Here is a 17,500-nt window from a genome sequence, read left to right on the forward strand (position 1 = left end):
AGAAAAACAAAAAAAAAAAAAAAAAAAAAAGAAAGAAAGAAATATTAAAAGAAAATCATCTTACGAAATTGATCGAAATTTTATCCATGGCGTTACATCATCGGTTAAACGCGTTATTATTCAACGTTAATTAATATTTCTATCAGGTACTCTGATATCAAACGTTCCTCTCACGTAGAATCATAAACTATGGATAGTACCGGACTTATAAATGTTTCTGATAAGGAAAACAATCGTTGGTAGGTTGTCATAACGTAGAGACACAATCGTATAACGTTGATCAAACAACTTGTTAAACAATTTCTGTTCGTCGTTTACGTGATAAATTCTAGAGAAAACGATTCGTCTTCCACGTAATAACGTTCCACACGGTGTTTCTATCTATCTCTATCCTCACTATCTATCTACCTACCTATTTCTCTCCTTCTCTCTCTCTCTCTCTCTCTCTCCCTCTCCCCCTTTGATCATTCATAAAAGCATCGTAGTCGTATTGCATGCGTTCGCGCGTGCAGGTGAAGATCCAACGCGCGGTGGTTGCCAAGGAAGGCAATTAATCAAATTCACGCCATATGGCTACCCCGCAGCAAAAGGAGCCTCCTCCAATTTTTGCACTTGCCTCGAGAGAATGCGAGACAACCGTGTGAGAGGAGCTTTCATTGTTCGTAAGGTAATGTCCATTGTGTTCGAGGATAATGGCGGCACTACTATGTCCGCAACGTACATACATCGAAAGTAATTTTTCTTTGTTTTTCTTTTTCTTTTTCTTTTTTTTTTTTTTTTAATTTTCCAAGAAAAATATCCAAACAATATCTAAAATATCTACTTTCCATTTTCTTCTTCAATATCGCAAAACGTTGTAATCGTTCTCTCTTCCATTTTTCACAGAAATTAATATCATTAATCAGTACTAATCCTAATTCTAACGATCATTAATCAACAATCTATGCACACAACAAGAGCTCCTGTTTATCTCTATCTACACTACTTACCTATCGTGAAATTTATTAAAAAAAAAAAAAAAAGAGAGAGAGAGAGAGAGAGAGAGAGAGAAAGTATCAAAAAGATCGAAATGATCGTCAAAATAATGATATTAATGATAATCGATAGATCGAAATTGATATTTGAAAGATATCGAGGGAGAAAAATTTGAACGTTTATTTGTACTTTTACTCGTCTGTTAATCTTGGATAATATAAGAAGACGGAGAGAAAATGTCAATAGAAATGTGGATATGAAACGAAGCGAGAAACGACGACTCGCGGCGATGCAGCCAGCCAAGCAAACGAGCAAAGAACACAACCAACCAACCAACCAACCAACCAACTAACCAACCAACCAACCAGCCACCCAGCCAGCCAGTCAGTCAGTCAGCAAGCAAGCAAGCAAGCAAGTAAGCAAGTAAGCAAGCAAGCAAGCAAGCTAGCCAGACCAGGTGTTTGCAACAACGACGACGACGACTACTACGACGACGACGACGACGACGACGACGTAGATCAATGCACGAACCCTTGGCGTTTTCTTCGGGAGAAGCATTACGTTCCTTTCCTCTTTCTTTCTCTTCATGCGTCTCCTCGCATCGTAGATTATCGTCCACGACGGAGCATGGCGATTTCATTTAAGGGTGGGCCCTACCACATACTGCCTGCTATACTCCTAGCACCCTTAGGAAGCTCGTGCCAAGCAGATGTCTTATTGTCATGCTAAGGGTGAGCCCTTCGACTACGACGACGACGAAGTTGACGACGATGATGACGACGACGAGGATGATGACTACTACTACTACTGCTACTACTACTAGTACTACTACTACTACTACTACTACGTAACGTAACGTCTTTTCACCTCGCGCAGTTGGTTTGTCCTCCTTGTTTGAAATTATTTCACAGCAGGAGGGTTCGAAAAAAGAGTCTGTAGTGGGGGGGGAGGGGGGGAGGGGACCCTACGAAATAACGTATCATACGTTAATGCTTTCATACTACTATATCGCGGAACTTCAACATATTTTTTTCTTCTCCTTTTTTTCTCTCTTTCTTCTTCTTCCACTTTTTCCCTTTCCCTCTCTTTCTTTTTCTTCATCTTTTTTTTTTTTTTTTTTTCCTAAAATAATTTCAAGTCTTCGTTTTGGTTGTCCACGGATAGAGGGAGAGGGGAGAGAGGGGGAGGGGATAGAAAATTCGTTCGATGCAAATTATTCTTTCATCTTCGACGAGACGCGACGAATAAAAGAAGGAAAAGAAATAAAAAAAAAAAAAAAAAAAAGAAAAAAAAAAAGAAATGTTTGCAATCCTTTCGACGTATGCACATAATTAATAAACTTTTACAATCGTATTAATATATTAAAGCTTAATACTTTTTCTCGATTCAATAGAATTGTTTACAAATGACAAATATTTTGTAATTATTCAATAATATCGTAAACTATACGATTATGATAAAAGATAATTGAGATACGATCCAACGTACGTTTATAATTCAAAATTGTTATACGACATTTCAATTATCAGATTTAATTTTCATACATTTCAATTTCCCCCCCCCCCCATTTTATATTTTGTCCAAATATAATATTAATACTAATACTAATAATAATAATACTAATAATAATAATAATAATAATAATAATAATAATAATAATAATAATAATAATAATAATAATGATAGACAAATAAAAAGAAAAACAAAAAAAAAAAAAAGAAAAAGAAAAGAGAGACCAAGGAGTACCAACAAGGAGAAAAAAAGCTCGTTTGATGGGAACTCGAAGACGTTGATCCCAAATAATAAGCCAACAGCTGCCCAACGTATTTTATAAACCATAACAGAGGAGCCTGAATTTTCTCATTTTTTTTTTCTTTTTTTTTTTTTCTATTGCAATCTGACGAGCTAACAACAGAATTGGTAACTTTAAGAAAATACATTCAATATTTACTTTAATAAAAACTTATCACTCACTCTCTCTCTCTCTCTCTCTCTCTCTATTACTCTCCAGTTTTCTCTATCTTGCTAAATAGTCGTAGGTGCTTTTGAATTATCGTAAATCAACGAGATATAAGAAAGCATTCGACATTTGATTGTTCTCGATTGTTAACGAGTGTATCGAATCCTATACGTTTACGCTTTCATCGACTTCGTTTATCGTCTTTACGATCCTTGCCCTTACGAGGAAGCTCCGACCCTTCCTCCTTTTATTCTTTAGCTTCCTTTTCTCTCGATAATATTTCTTGCATCGGAGAATAGTATTACTTTAGAGGGTAGAAAAAGAAAAGAAAAGAAAAAGAGAGGGAGAGAAAGAGAGAGAGAGAGAGAGAGAGAGAGAGAAAAAAGAGACTGTCTGAGTCTCGCCAGGTGCCCGACTTACCTATGGCATATCCCTGAAAACGCAGGTGTGCTATGGCACGTGCTCTCTTCTTTCTTGCATTTCTCTCTCTCTCTCTCTCTCTCTCTCTCTCTCTTTCTTTTTCTTTTTCTTTCTCTCTCTTATTCTTTGATATACATACATACTCTCTCTTTCTCTTTCTTTTTCTTTCCTTCTTTCTCTTTCTGTCTACACATGCTCCTGGTCCCTTTTCCAACAGGGGGAGGGGAGGGGAGAGGGAGGGGGCAAAGACGTTTGATCTTTAGAGAAAGAACGGTAATCTCACGTCCTAACGTAAAATCGTTCAACGATCTTTTGATTCTCCCAACGAATATTTTCGACATACGAATAATATCGACGATTTTCATTCCGTACGAAACTTTATATATAGATCGATGATATAATTGTTCAGTAATTTCTTATATTTTCTTTTTTTTTTTTTTTTTTTCATTGAAAGAATAATTACATATCTTCCTTTCTTTTTTTATTTTAATTTTATTTTTCTATTTTTTTATTCTTTTTTTTCTTTTTTTTTCATTTTTTTTTTTTTTTTTTTTTTTTTTTTTATACAGATGTTCTCTGTCTAGCACGAGTTCTGAGCTTTACACGAATTGTCACACGAGCTATAATGATTATAACGATTTACGAATAATTATGAAACTATCATGAAAGAAATTCAACAGATTAATGAACTATCGTGAATTAATAAGAATTATTCTGAGCTATTATAAACAATGACGAACTATCGTGTACGTTATAATAAGATTTTATCATTAAAAGCATCTAAAAAAAGAGTTAAAAAAGAAAAAATGAGAGAGAGAGAGAGAGAGAGAGAGAGAAAGAAGACACATATATACACACATACATACACACAATTTTAACAAACTGTTGGCAGTACGAGTAAACTAACGTTCATGTACGATAATCATCAATTTAAAGAAAACAGAACGTTGAAATTCCATAGAATGACAGGTTTCCAATGAGTGCCTTCGAAAGAGGCCAGTCTTGAACATAAGGCATCGTGTCACGATGTACTCGTATGTCTTCTGTCCACCATCTTTTTCTACTTCTTCTACTACTTCTTCTACTTCATACTTCTTTTTCTACAGTTCGGTTCACCAGTGCATAAGTATTAATCCAAGTCTACCGGTCGGTTGCGAGTAAACGCACGTGCTACACGCGTGCCATACACCACCTATGTAGGTCTACTATAACCCACATATATAACATACATGCATACATACACATATGCATATATATATATACATCCATACATATATACATAATACATATATGTTAATCGCAGAAACGCATCAAACGTCTTCGATGAACGTAGAAAGGAAGATTTTAAGATAGCAACCATACTCGACGTTCGACGATGAATTTAAGGAGTTAGGGTTTCTTTTCTAGACGTATGGCACGCGTCCAACAATTCCAACCCCAATTCCAACCCCAATTTCAATCCCCACCCCCATCCTACCACTCCACTCCTCTCCACTCCTCCTTCCCTCTTTCTTTTCCTTTTCATTTCTTTTCTTCTCGTCAACAGCAATACACCAGATGTCTTAAATAATTAAATTACTCTAATTGCTCCCTTGAAGGGGGTGGGCTTGAAAATCTTCAGTCCGTAACGTCTTTCTTTTCCTTACGTTCCCTTATTTCGAACGAACGTTAGTAAACGTTTCTCGTTTTCTAGGGAATCCTCCTGGCTTAAACAGGAACTTCATTAACCGTGACGAAGTGTCTTTCGGACACTTTCAATGAAATTATTCAATAACGCGTCTAACGTTGATGGCGAGGCTCACCCTGTTTCGGTTAATTAAACAAGACGACCAAAGAATTATTTTGCAATTTTGTATTCACTGATCAGGAACGAAAGAACCCGAATTATCAACCGACTAAGGAACTTGCTGTTTAACTAATAAACCAATAAATTTTCTTGAAAATATTCCTTTATTTTTTTAATTATAAAAATCTTTTATTTAATCGAAATCGATTTATCGCAATTTTTCATAGAAATTGTTCCCTCCATCCCCCTCCCATCCCCCCCCCCACCACCACCACCCCGATCCTTTTCTTTCTTTCTCGGCGTTTCATCGTGAAAATATTTCTATTATTGTAATATCAGTCGGGCCACGAACGATTCTTGAAAATTTTTCAAGTTCAAAGAGTCAAAAGGGTTGCCTTTGAGGTAACTCTGAAGGTTCGTGATAAGAGTTTATTTCATAGGGTTGTGTGTGCATTACAAAGAGCGTTTTGTGGGGCGTACCATCAGGTAACCACAAGTCACGCTACATTTCGACACGAACATGATACTTAATTGTAGAGCATTTTTTTTTTCTTTTTTTTTTTTTTTTTTCTTTTCTTCAAGTTGTTACTCGTCGAAGAAACATCATAGTAATGTTCTTACCGACTCTACGTATGTATGTATATATGTATGTATGTATGTATGTACATAAGAGAAGTTATATAGTGATGTATGGCCTTAGGGATCGTAGGGGTCGACCGTTGAAACCGTTTCTTTCCTCATGAGCGTTAGAAGCGTTAGAATTCCATCGGTAGATCACGTATAACAAGTATACACCACATAGACCCATATATATATATATATATATATATATATATATATATACATGGATACATACACACATATATATATAACTATATACATACATTTGTACGTAAATGTTAGGACGTCCTTCGATTTTACTAGAAACGGAAGCAGCTTCATGCCGTCCTTCGATAAGGTATTACCTGGTCACGTAGACTATCTATCGTCATTTACCAATAGAATACGAATGAATTTACAGTAACGATCAAGGTGGACGAGTTCGTTGATCGAATAACAGTTACAATCTGATTTCCTTGTCTATTTCATCTTTATCTCTGTATATTCAAATCCGAACGTGTGTCTTACGTTCTATACATTCTATATTCTATAGATTGAATATTATCCATTGTTTCCATGAACCTTTACATGAACATTGAACGTTATGAATTTCTATGAGTACATAGATACATACATACATGCATATTATATACGAATTATTTTATTAGTCATTATGAATTTCCATGAAATCTTTGATTTGAACAAATATATTAGGATGAGAGTGAAAAGTTTTAAAATAATTTTTAAAAATCGATTATCCCCTTTTTTTTAGGAGATAATCCTATCTTTTTCTTTTCTCTTTCTTTCAGATGATATAAACTTTTCGCTCAATCTGTATATATATATGAACAATGAACATGAAAAATATCACTGTACGTATATGTACGCACGTATTATCTTTAATATACGTACATACATATTTATTAAAAATTTATATATATATATATATATAAAGGAAAGAAAAAAAAAAATGTTCGAATGGTTGTTTTCACCAATCATTTTGTGCGACATATGTACCCGTATATATCTCTCTTGATAACGTTTAATACCAACATTCTAACGTGACACGAGTATCTCAAAAATACTTAGTCACCATCCAGATTGATGAACGAGCCTAACGACGAGTATGTCAATGCTAGCTTTACGTTTCGCCGATAGTTAGTTGGCTGTCCAATTAAATGGAAATATTTTGCCGATAGAATTGAAGGGACTAGTGTTCGTCGTCGTCGTCGTCTTTGTTGTTGTTATTGTTGTTATTGTTGTTGTTATTCTTTAGTTTGAATGGCTTGAATTCTCGCATTAATAATCAACGTAACTTTCTACGCTTATCTGACCTGGCATGACCTTCCTGCCGAATGCCATAGATCATTTGAGGAAACTTAACTTATTCTTCGCTCTCCCTTTCTCTCTCTCTCTCTCTCTCTTTTTCTTGATTGAGAAGTCAACGAAAGAGAGAGCGACAGCGAGAGAGAGAGCGACAGCGAGAGAGAGCGAGAGAGAGAGAAAAAGAGAGAAAGACGATAGAGTTGGATTAAGATGAACGCTCCTGTGGTTCAATAAATTCTCAAGAAGGTAATACCATCATCATTGGTATTGCCACATAGCTTAGCATAAGTCATTCGCGAAGGTAACGAAGATCCATTATTATAAACTCCAGTCCTATACATTACGGTTCTTTTTTCTTTTTTTGTAAATAAAATAACAAAAAAAAAAGTAACATTCAACTTACTGAGAGGATTAAGTCGCGCGCGCACCCTCACGCGCGCACATACATACGTACACAGATTCTAGATATAATTTTAATTTTTTAATAATTGAATGAAAAATTTATACGATCCCATAACAAAAGTAATAAATTTCAATGTATAAAATATCCCTGTGGAATCTATCGAATTAGAACTCGAGACTCAATTTGTAGATAATATTAAGCCAGTCTAATCCTAATGTTTGAATAAAACATTTAATGGATCCCGTAAAACAAGTACTATTTACGATTAATTTAATTTATTAAATTTATAATAAAATAGCCGATCGAATCTCTCGAATTCGAGAATGTTTTAACAAAATTCAACATTGACACATAGAATTCAACCTAATACCAATTTCAATTTTAATCTTAAAAATTTTCATTCGACATTTTATAAAACAAATATCTAAAAACAAGTATCGCAACAACGATTATCCTAATTTATATATATATATATATAATATTAATATAATATCTAATTATAAAAAGTACGTATATCACATCGAATAATCATAAAAATATATAATCATACTGAAAGAAGACATTTTAAAAAAGTGATCGATTTATCGGAAATAACGTTAAGAGTCAATGAAAAAAGTTCAGATTGAGGTCGAATAGAAAAAGGATCGAGCCCTTCTCTTTGAGGGCTTGAACCTTTCTGAACCCTGACTTTATCTGACGTTAAAAGTCTCCCTGCGTGAAGTTCTTATACTAAAGAATATAAATATATATACATATGTAGATACGTCTGTCTCTATGTGTATGTGTGTGTATGTGTATGTGTGTATGTGTGTGCGCGCTGGTGAACAATACAAATCGAGTTCCATTGAAACAATTGGCAATTTTCGACGCCGAATATCCGTCGGAAGCGACGGTGGTAGCGCCCACGGCCACTCACTTGGCAAATTGGAGCCCAGACAACAAATTGCAAACGGCAATGCTGTTGGGTTACATACGTACATACATGTATATACATACACACATATACACATATATAGATATATATATATATATATAGATATATAGATATATAGATATATGTATATAGACAATGTAAGAGAGAGTGAATCTCTCTCGCTCTTTCTCTCTTTCTCTCTCTCTTTTTCACTTTAGCTAAGCTCATACTCTCTCTCTCTCTCTCTCTCTCTCTCTTCCTCTCTCTTGAGAGTTGTCGTGCTCAAGCCGACACGGCATAAGGACCGCACGCAGTAACATTACCATTCGGTCGCAGACGAATTCATTGGGCATGCCTACCCGGGGCGTCTTCCGTTCACAGGCAGAACGGTTGTCGGCTCTCTCGATTCTCTCCTCTCCTCTCCTCTCCTCTCCTTTCCTCTCCTTTCCTCTCCTTTCCTCTCTTCTCCTCTCCTCTCCACTCCTCTTCTCTCCTTTCCTCTTCTCAACCTCTTCTCTCTTACTCTTACTCTTTCACTCAGTCTGATTCGCATTTCCGCGTAGATCAACATGTCCTGATATATGCAAAATGTGCTTAACTTTCAAGAACTACCTACAACGATCCTAAGAATATCTTATATCGCGCAATAACCTGATTTGTGACATTTTAATTCTATCTCCTTTCTTCTCTCCTTTCCTTTCCTCATTTTCTCAATCTCTCATTTCTTCTCACTCTTACTCCTTCATTCAGTTCAAATTCGTATTTACGCGTAGATCGTCGTATTCTGATATATGCAAAAATATGTTCAACACTGTAGAATTAATTTGTTACAATTCTATGGGTTACTTTAATCATTTGCTATGGTTTTAGCAATTTTTTAAAAATATAAGTATATATATATATATATATATATATATGTGTGTGTGTGTGTGTGCGTGTACGTGTGTGTGTGCATGTGTATTTCTATAAGGTTTTTTAACACGTTCATATAATTTAATTTTCACAAGAGAAAAAGTATGTTGTACTGAGCATGATTCAATAAAAACTTTGGAAGTCGATGTATCTTAAAAAGAATTAGAATTCGTCGCATAATATGGTTTTTGTATGCACTCATGGAATATTTATCTTATAATTATAAGAGAAAAAAAAAAAAAAGATAAATAAATAAATAAAAAGAAATATAACAAGATACAATTTTGAAGGATACATAATCATATGTACATATTTTGTAAAAATGATTTTTCTTTCTTTCTTTTCTTTTTTTTTTATAAAAAGCAAATTAATTATTACGTCACGTCCAGAAGTTTTTATATGATTTTAAAAAATATAAATTGTAATTAGTACAGTATAATCGCACCTTACGTACTATAACTTTCACCTATTAAATGATTTTTTTCCTTTTATACACGAGAAAATCAATTTCGTTATAGAAAGTTGTAAATAAGGATAAAAATTGGGGGACTTACTTTTGTGATGTTGAAATATGTCACATTGAACAGCTCTTATCTTCATCTGTTAATTAATTCATTAATTTTCTCATTAAAATTGATCGTTCATATGATCGTCCATGTTGGTAGTGATCCTAAAAAAAAAAAAAAAGAAAAAAAGAAAAATCAAGAACACATATATGTATACAATATATGGAAAGAGAGAAAGAGAGAGAGAGAGAGAGAGAGAGAGAGAGGGAGTGGTAGAGAAATAGAGAGAGAGGGAGAGGGAGAAGGAGAGAGAAAAATGGAGAGGAAGAGAAAGAAAAATGAAAGAATTTAATCCCCCCTGAATCATCGCCATTCATGTTGTCTTTCTTTCCGTTTCCTTTTTTTTTTTTTTCTTTAATCTTTTTTTCTTCTTTTTTTTTTTTGTATTCCTTAAACATAATGTAAGACGATATACTTTTTAAATCCGAAGCCTAATTAAAATTATCAAAGAAAGAGGAAAAGAAAGAGAGAGAGAGAGAGAGAGAGAGAGAGAGAGAGAGAGAAAGAGAGAAAGAGAGAGAAGTGATTAACACAGGAAGAAATAATTTACACAGAAGGTTTGGCTTAATAAACCATTTGCCGTATCACGATATTATCATCTCTTTTCCGAAGATAACGGGAGATAATCGTGGAGGTTATCGATCATGCTGGCTGTCGACGATTAATAAACGATCGTATTGCTTTCGTGATTTCACTGTTAATATACATACATGTATGTATGTGTGTGTATGTTTTGTGTATTTACTTGTTCGCGCGTATTTATGTATGTGTATGTGTTTGTATGTGTTATAGGGGCCATTAAAGGACCACGAGATATCGCGAGAAAGATTCTGCCGTCACGCGACCCCATAGAATGAGAAAGAAAAAAAAGAGAGAGAGAGAGAGAGAGAGAGAGAAACATCTGCCTACCTCCATATATGTAGTGTCTATATAGTATAAATGCAATTACTATGGTGAAACCTCCCGTGATACATCCCGTGAAACCCACGAAAGGCATGCTGCCCTTATTCTATTTCGTGCCACTTTACGGAGCTTCATTGACGGTGGTCGTTCTACTGTAATATTTTCTGTGGGAATTTTTGAGACGGTCCGAGTCTGACTATGCGATATCGAAACCATAATCTGTAGATCATACGCGTGGAAAATTCAAAAGGGTGTTAATAATGTGGGATAGAGTGCATGACGTGTGTTTGATCATAACGATAAGCGTGACGATCATCCTTTTTTTTTTTTTTTTCTTTTTCTCTATCTTTTCGAATAATGCACAATCATGTTGATATGGCATGTTAAACATTTTTGTTTTTTTCTGAATATATATTTCTTTTTCCCTTTCTTTTCTTTTTTTTTTTTTTTTTTTTTTTTTAAGATACAGGACTTTTTTTTTATCTTTTTTTTATTTTTTTATTATTATTATTATTGTTATTAATTTATCATGGATCATAGATCGCACATGATTTTTCCGATTCGACAGAACGATTCCCTTGTTTCTTTCTTTCTATTTTTTGCCTTTTAAATGAAATAAAAAAAACGACTTAATTATTTTATTGTGATTAATGACGCTGTTGTATGATTCTTTTTCTTAGAGAGAGAAAACAAGAAATGAGAAAAAAAAGAAAAAAATACACGATATATAATATGTTATTTTATATTGAATATAAGGAAAAATCTTTTGGAAGAAAATTATTAGCTCCTTCTGAGAAAATCTCAATCGTTGGGTGGCCCAATCGTAAAGATCTTTAAACAAAATATCAGCATTCGTAAATGGTGAACAAGTGTCGCAGTAACTTCGAACGTTTTTCTTCGAAAAAAAAGAAAAAAAAAAGAAGAAGAAGAGAAAGAAAGAGAGAGAAATCCTAGAAAAGTGTCCTACTTTTCGAAGGATTCCTCTCGAGTTCCCTACAAGAGAGAGAGAGCATCTTGCCAAGATGTTCTTCCAACTGGTGGAGCAAAAAAATGAGTGGAAGGAAAAGGAACAGAAAAAGAAAAAAAAAAAAAAAAAAAAGAAAAAGAAAAGGAAAAAGAAAGAAAAAAAAAAAGGAAAGAGCAAGAAAATTCTCATGAAAAAGAGTAACACTTAACATTTTCTAAATTATGACCAGGCCGAGAGATACCAAACTAAACTATACTTCTAATCCGATATACGTATGCATATAGGATATATAATTCTCCTACCCCTCTGTGTAGTCCTGTAAACGGGTAATTTCTGTTTATTTGTGTTTTCTCGCGAAGAGCACTCGTTATAATATATGAAGTGTATAGAGATACATATATCTCTGGTGCCATATGACATCGCCATCTTGAACTTTTAATGTGTTCTCTAGGCGGGAGGTAAGAGAGAGAGAGAGAGAGAGAGAGAGAGAGAGAGAGAGAGAGAGAGAGAAAGAGAAAAGAGAAAACGATTTTTTTAATAATAATAATTATTATGACGAGACGATAAACCCTCCCATGCACGTGTTTCATCGTGTCAAATCTTTCAGTGAGAAAAAGAGCGACAGAGAGAGAGAGAGAGAGAGAGAGAGAGAGAGAGAGAGAGAGAAAGAGTGAGAGAAGGAAGGAGAGAACATCAAAAAAAAAGAAAAAGAAAGAAAAAATAAAAAATGAGAGAATCATTCGGTGCATCCGTTCGTCGATTATAACGATTAATGAATTTTATTTCTTGAATGTGTGTGTGTGTGTGTGTATAAAAAAAAAAAGAGAGGGAAGGGAGGAAAGAGAGATAGAGAGAGATAGAGAGAGAGAGAGAGAGAGGGAGAAAGAGAGAGATTAAAAGAAAGAAAAAAGAAATGAAGAAATCGAGATAAAGAGGTGCGCCACGTCCGGCCCAATCAGCATCGTCATTATATGCAGATCGTAGTCGAACATAAAAATTCATGCGACTCTCGTATACATAAGACGTCGAAGGTACATTGTACGTACGAGAACCTTTCCGAAGGATACTTACATGAAGAATTTTTACGCTCACGTTCTCACCCACGAATTTTATTGAATGACGATGAAGAAAAAGAAAAAGAAAAGAAAAAAAAAGGAAAAAAAAAGATAGAAAAAAAAAAGGACAGCAAGAGAGTAGAACGAAAAAATATTCTCTTGCAAAAGTCAAAGGAAAGGAAAAAAAGAAAAGAAAAGAGAGAAAAAAAGGTTTTTAATTGGGAAAGAGAGAATGGAAAAGAAAAAGAAAAAGAAATACAAAAGAAGAAAAAAAATCTATTCGAACGAAGAAAAAAGAAGATGATGATAATAATTTATTAATAATAAAGAAAGGAAAAAAAAAATATATTATTAAGAATCTATTACTTCTTTTTCTTTTTTATTCCTCTTTTTCTTTTGCTATCTTAAACCTTTCTAAATAGGTTCGACATTGATCTACTTAAAACAGTGACCATAAAAAAAGGATGAGAAAGGAAGAAAAAAAAGAAAAAGGAAAAAAAAACAGAAGAAGAAAGATCGATGTCGGTGCTCAAGTAAATAGGAACTCATTGCTAAACCGTGGGAAAGAGTCCTTCAGGACGATCAGCCATTGAACTTTCATCTTCCGGTCTCTCTCTCTCTTTCTCTCTCTCTCTCTCTCTTTCTCTTTTGCTTTCGCCTTGATTCTCTCTCCGTGCACGTGTCACACGAGGATGACGTTTTCGTCGCGTTTTTCGCTAAGCTCGCGAACTTCGCTTCGTTCGCTTTCGTCCAAACATTAAATAATTAATTTTCGATAATTATTTTCTCAAAAATGTAATAACAATAACTCGAACGATGTCGTTCTTGTATCGAAAAAAAAAAAAAAAAGAACAAGACAAAGTCGTCCTATTTAACATAACATTTTTATCAAATTTAAAAATAAGCGAATATATATATATATATATATATATATATATACACTTTCTTTTTTCAAAAGTACAGATATAATAAATAGCAATTAAAAATAGACATACAAATGGCGAGCGAAAAGTCTCAAAGTGAATTAGAAATTTTTACATGGATCAGAGGTCGATCTTTTAAACTTGGTCAAAAGTTGATGTGGTAAAGTTTTTAAACTGGCCTAAAGTAAATAAAGTAATCTTTCATGACTACTTAGGCCAATGTCTTTTTATTTATTTTATTTTATTTTATTTTATTTTATTTTTTTTTTTTTTTATTTCTATCTTTCAGATTATAATAACAAAAAAGAAAAGGAAAAAAAAAGAAGAAAAAAAAAATCATTGCCAAGTACGAAAAATGCTGCCTTGTAAAATAAACACGCGTAACTGCAAGGCCTTGAAAGACTCACGAAAAGGAATGATTTACATTTAAAGATTGCCTACGTACTTTTGGCAGGCACTTTTTGAAGAAAAAGAAATATTAAGAGAAAAGAAAAGAAAAGGAAAGAAAAGAAAAGGAAAGAAAAGAGAAGAAAAGAAAAGAAACCCGAAAAATTGAGAACTAGTCGCCTCTGGTTCGTCTCTCTAGTTGTCTTGAAACGAAACCGAAGAAACGAATGTCTCTCCCTAGAATAAGAGAATATTCTACTCGTTTAAAAACTATAGGAGCTTATTTCTTCTCTTTGGAATTCTCCTAAGGGACAATGGGTTGGGTTTATGTGCAATGGTTCGGACTTCCTTAGGCAAGAAAAGTAATATGATAAATAATCTCATTGCTCTTTGCCAATTTCTTGGCATAAGAAAAAAGAAAATTAAGTATTACGGTACTTAACTATTTACTACTTACTACTAGTAGCAATACTATAAAGAAATTGAAACAACCAGAGAAAAGAACTTTTCTATTTCTTTTACTTTTTCAATACGAATATATAATAATATTTCGACTCTTATTCATCCAGATTCAGCTAATATCGAAGATATTTTCTAAGCAATAATATTTTAATGTTAGAAGGAAAGAAGAAGAAATGAAGAAGAAAACGAAGAAGAGAAAAAATGAAAAAATAAATATATAAATAAATAAATAATTAATTAATTAATTAATTAATTAAAGACAATAATCGATGAATATACGATCAGCTGATTCTGAATAACGAAAGACAACTTTTTTTTTTCATTTAATAATAATGTTTATTAAGGTGTTGAAAAGAGAGAGAGAGAGAGAGAGAGAGAGAGAAAAAAAAGAAAAAGAAAAACTAAATATTTCATAATATAACGAGTTATTGCAACTTTTTATGTATTTTAAACTAAACCGAAGCTTTTTTTTTATACATGAGTTTATAAATGAGTTATAATACTTTATAACTCATTATCTTCTCGTATAGTTCAACGTAGTTCATCGTACGAATTAATTATCAAACTTATTACATTTATACGTGATATATAATTAAATGAAAAGGATACTTCGATCCATTTGAACTATAATCAGAAAATACAACAACAACAACTGCGAGATCTAAGAAATAAAAACATATTCTCTTTCAACAGATTTAAATCCTTTCTTTTATATATATTAATACAATTAAAGACACGACAAGATATCAGAGAAAAATTAATTGAAGCTCAGAACAAAGGTAAAGGTGGTTGAAAATTAATGTACCAAAAAAAAAAAAAAAAAAAAAAAAAAACAAAACCAAAAACAAAAAGAGAAAAAAGAGAGACAGTGAGAGAAAGAGAGAGAGAGAGAAGTTCTGTATTCTCTTTCTCGCTTTCCCCTTCCTTACATCTCGAGAGTATTACCTTCCTTTTCTTCCAGCAGCATCTAAGGATCTAAGGAAGCCGTTCTTTCAGTACCAGAACTAAACAACCTTGGCGCGAGAGAATATGGTCCCGTGGGAACTGGAACCGTTTTATGACGCTCCTGTCTCTCTGCTGTTTGTCGACTGTAGAAAAAGAAACGAATTCTTGGAACCTTCCTTGTTCTATGCTAGACCATACAGCCTATAGAGCTAACAGCGTTCAAAGTGTCTACACAGGATGAATTCTTTCTTTTCTACGTGCCGACAAGAAGATAGAGATAGATAGATAGATAGAGAGAGAGAGAGAGAGAAAGAGAGAAAGAGAAAAGAGAAAGAGAGAAAGAGAAACTACAAGGCCGCAATATCCTCGCAAACTTCTAACAAGTTTTACGAACATTTATCGCCCTTTTATTACATACCTATTACTTACGTATACCATCATCCGCCATATTTCTTTCCTCGATCGAAAACAATTCTCGTTTTTTTACTTACGTCGACACGAAAAATAATTAAAAGTCATTAATAAAATGAAGATATTTTTACGAAATTGATGAATTCTGATTGAAGATATTTTTACGAAATTGATGAGTTTTTTTTTTTTTTTTCTTTTTCTTTTTTGTTCGTTTGATAATATTCTATTTTCTTTTTTGTTCGTTTGCTCGTTTATTTCTATTAAATAGCAAGTCTATCGTCCCGCCATCTTCTTTCTTTTCTCGTTTCTTTTTACATTAAATCGACACGAAATTATTAAATAATATGAAAGAGAGAATTATCTTTTATATATATTTTTGTATTACAATATACGAAATTATACTCGTACGATAGATAATGATTTTTGTAAAAAATTTCTATTTCGTTTCTTATTATCATTTGATATTTAAGTCTATCGTCAATTTTTCGCCATTTTTCTTTCCTTTAAACTTAAACCTAAACGCAAAGTTAAAACAGAAAGAGAGAGAGATAGAAAGAGAGAGAGAGAGAGAGAGAGAGAGAGAGAGAGAGAGAGAGAGAGAGAGAGAGAGGGTCTTTCTCATGATACACAAAATCGTACTTGTTAATTTTTCATAGACATTATAATCTTACATTCTTTTTTTTTTTTTTTGTTTCTTTTTTGTTGAAGGAGAAAGAGACAGAGAGAAAGAGAGAGAATTCGAAGACCCTCTCGAAGGGATTTCCATCCGTTAGAGCGAGCCCTCTCCCCTGTGTGGTCGTCGAAATTCCAACGAAAGTAATTTTCTTCGCAGGATGCAGAAGAACCGCAGCGAGCGGTTCGGCCGATTTCCTTAAGATAATTCGAGAGGAGCTAAAGGAAGAAAGAAAGAAAGAAAGAAAGGAAAAAAGAAAGAAAGAAAGAAAGAAAGAAAGAAAGAAAGAAAGAAAGGAAGAAGAAAAAAAAAAGAATGAAAGAAAGGGAAGAGTGGAAGGATGAAAGAAAGCAGGGAAGGTAGGAAGGAAGGAAGGAAGCAACATTGGCCCGATATCGCGATATCCAACTAATTTTCGTAGTTACCCCTTGCTTAAATTAAAACGAAACGTTGGACTTAGGAAGCACGCGTTGTTGCTCGACAAAAATTTCATTTCCGGAGAAAATCTCGACGAAGAAAACCAGAAAAGATATATTTTCCTTTCTTTTTTTTTTTTTTTTTTGTATTTTGTATTTTTTCTTTCGCCCTCCCCCGCCCCCCCCCCTACCCATCAAATGGAAACGTCCAATACCGAAGTACAAATCAAAATTTCTGATTCGATCGATCGTTTAAATCTTATTTAATTTCAATAAGAGAATTAAAACGAACGAATGTACAAAATATAACGTTGAAAAATTAAATAGATTATCGTATACAAATATAGAAAGAATAAAAGGATAATAAATAAATCAATCAATCAATCAATAAATAAATAAATAAATAAATAAATAAATAAATAAATAGATAGATCAGAGCTATGAAAGTTCTATCGAAGGATAGAAAGATAAAAAGAGAAAGTTGATATTTATTATCC

The 17,500-nt window shown here is 33.4% G+C and overlaps 1 long non-coding RNA gene across 1 annotated transcript in view; it reads right to left on the reverse strand.

Moving 5' to 3' along the window:
• The window catches only part of LOC124954584, an 87,538-nt gene that overhangs the window by 66,146 nt on the left and 3,892 nt on the right, over window positions 1–17,500 (reverse strand). The window contains exon 3 of the long non-coding RNA XR_007102583.1: window positions 9,850–9,965. This is a non-coding gene — a long non-coding RNA (uncharacterized LOC124954584). The remainder of the gene's footprint in view (window positions 1–9,849; window positions 9,966–17,500) is intronic.

Source organism: Vespa velutina, chromosome 15 (genome assembly GCF_912470025.1).
Source record: "Vespa velutina chromosome 15, iVesVel2.1, whole genome shotgun sequence".
NCBI classification, from domain to species: domain Eukaryota; kingdom Metazoa; phylum Arthropoda; class Insecta; order Hymenoptera; family Vespidae; genus Vespa; species Vespa velutina.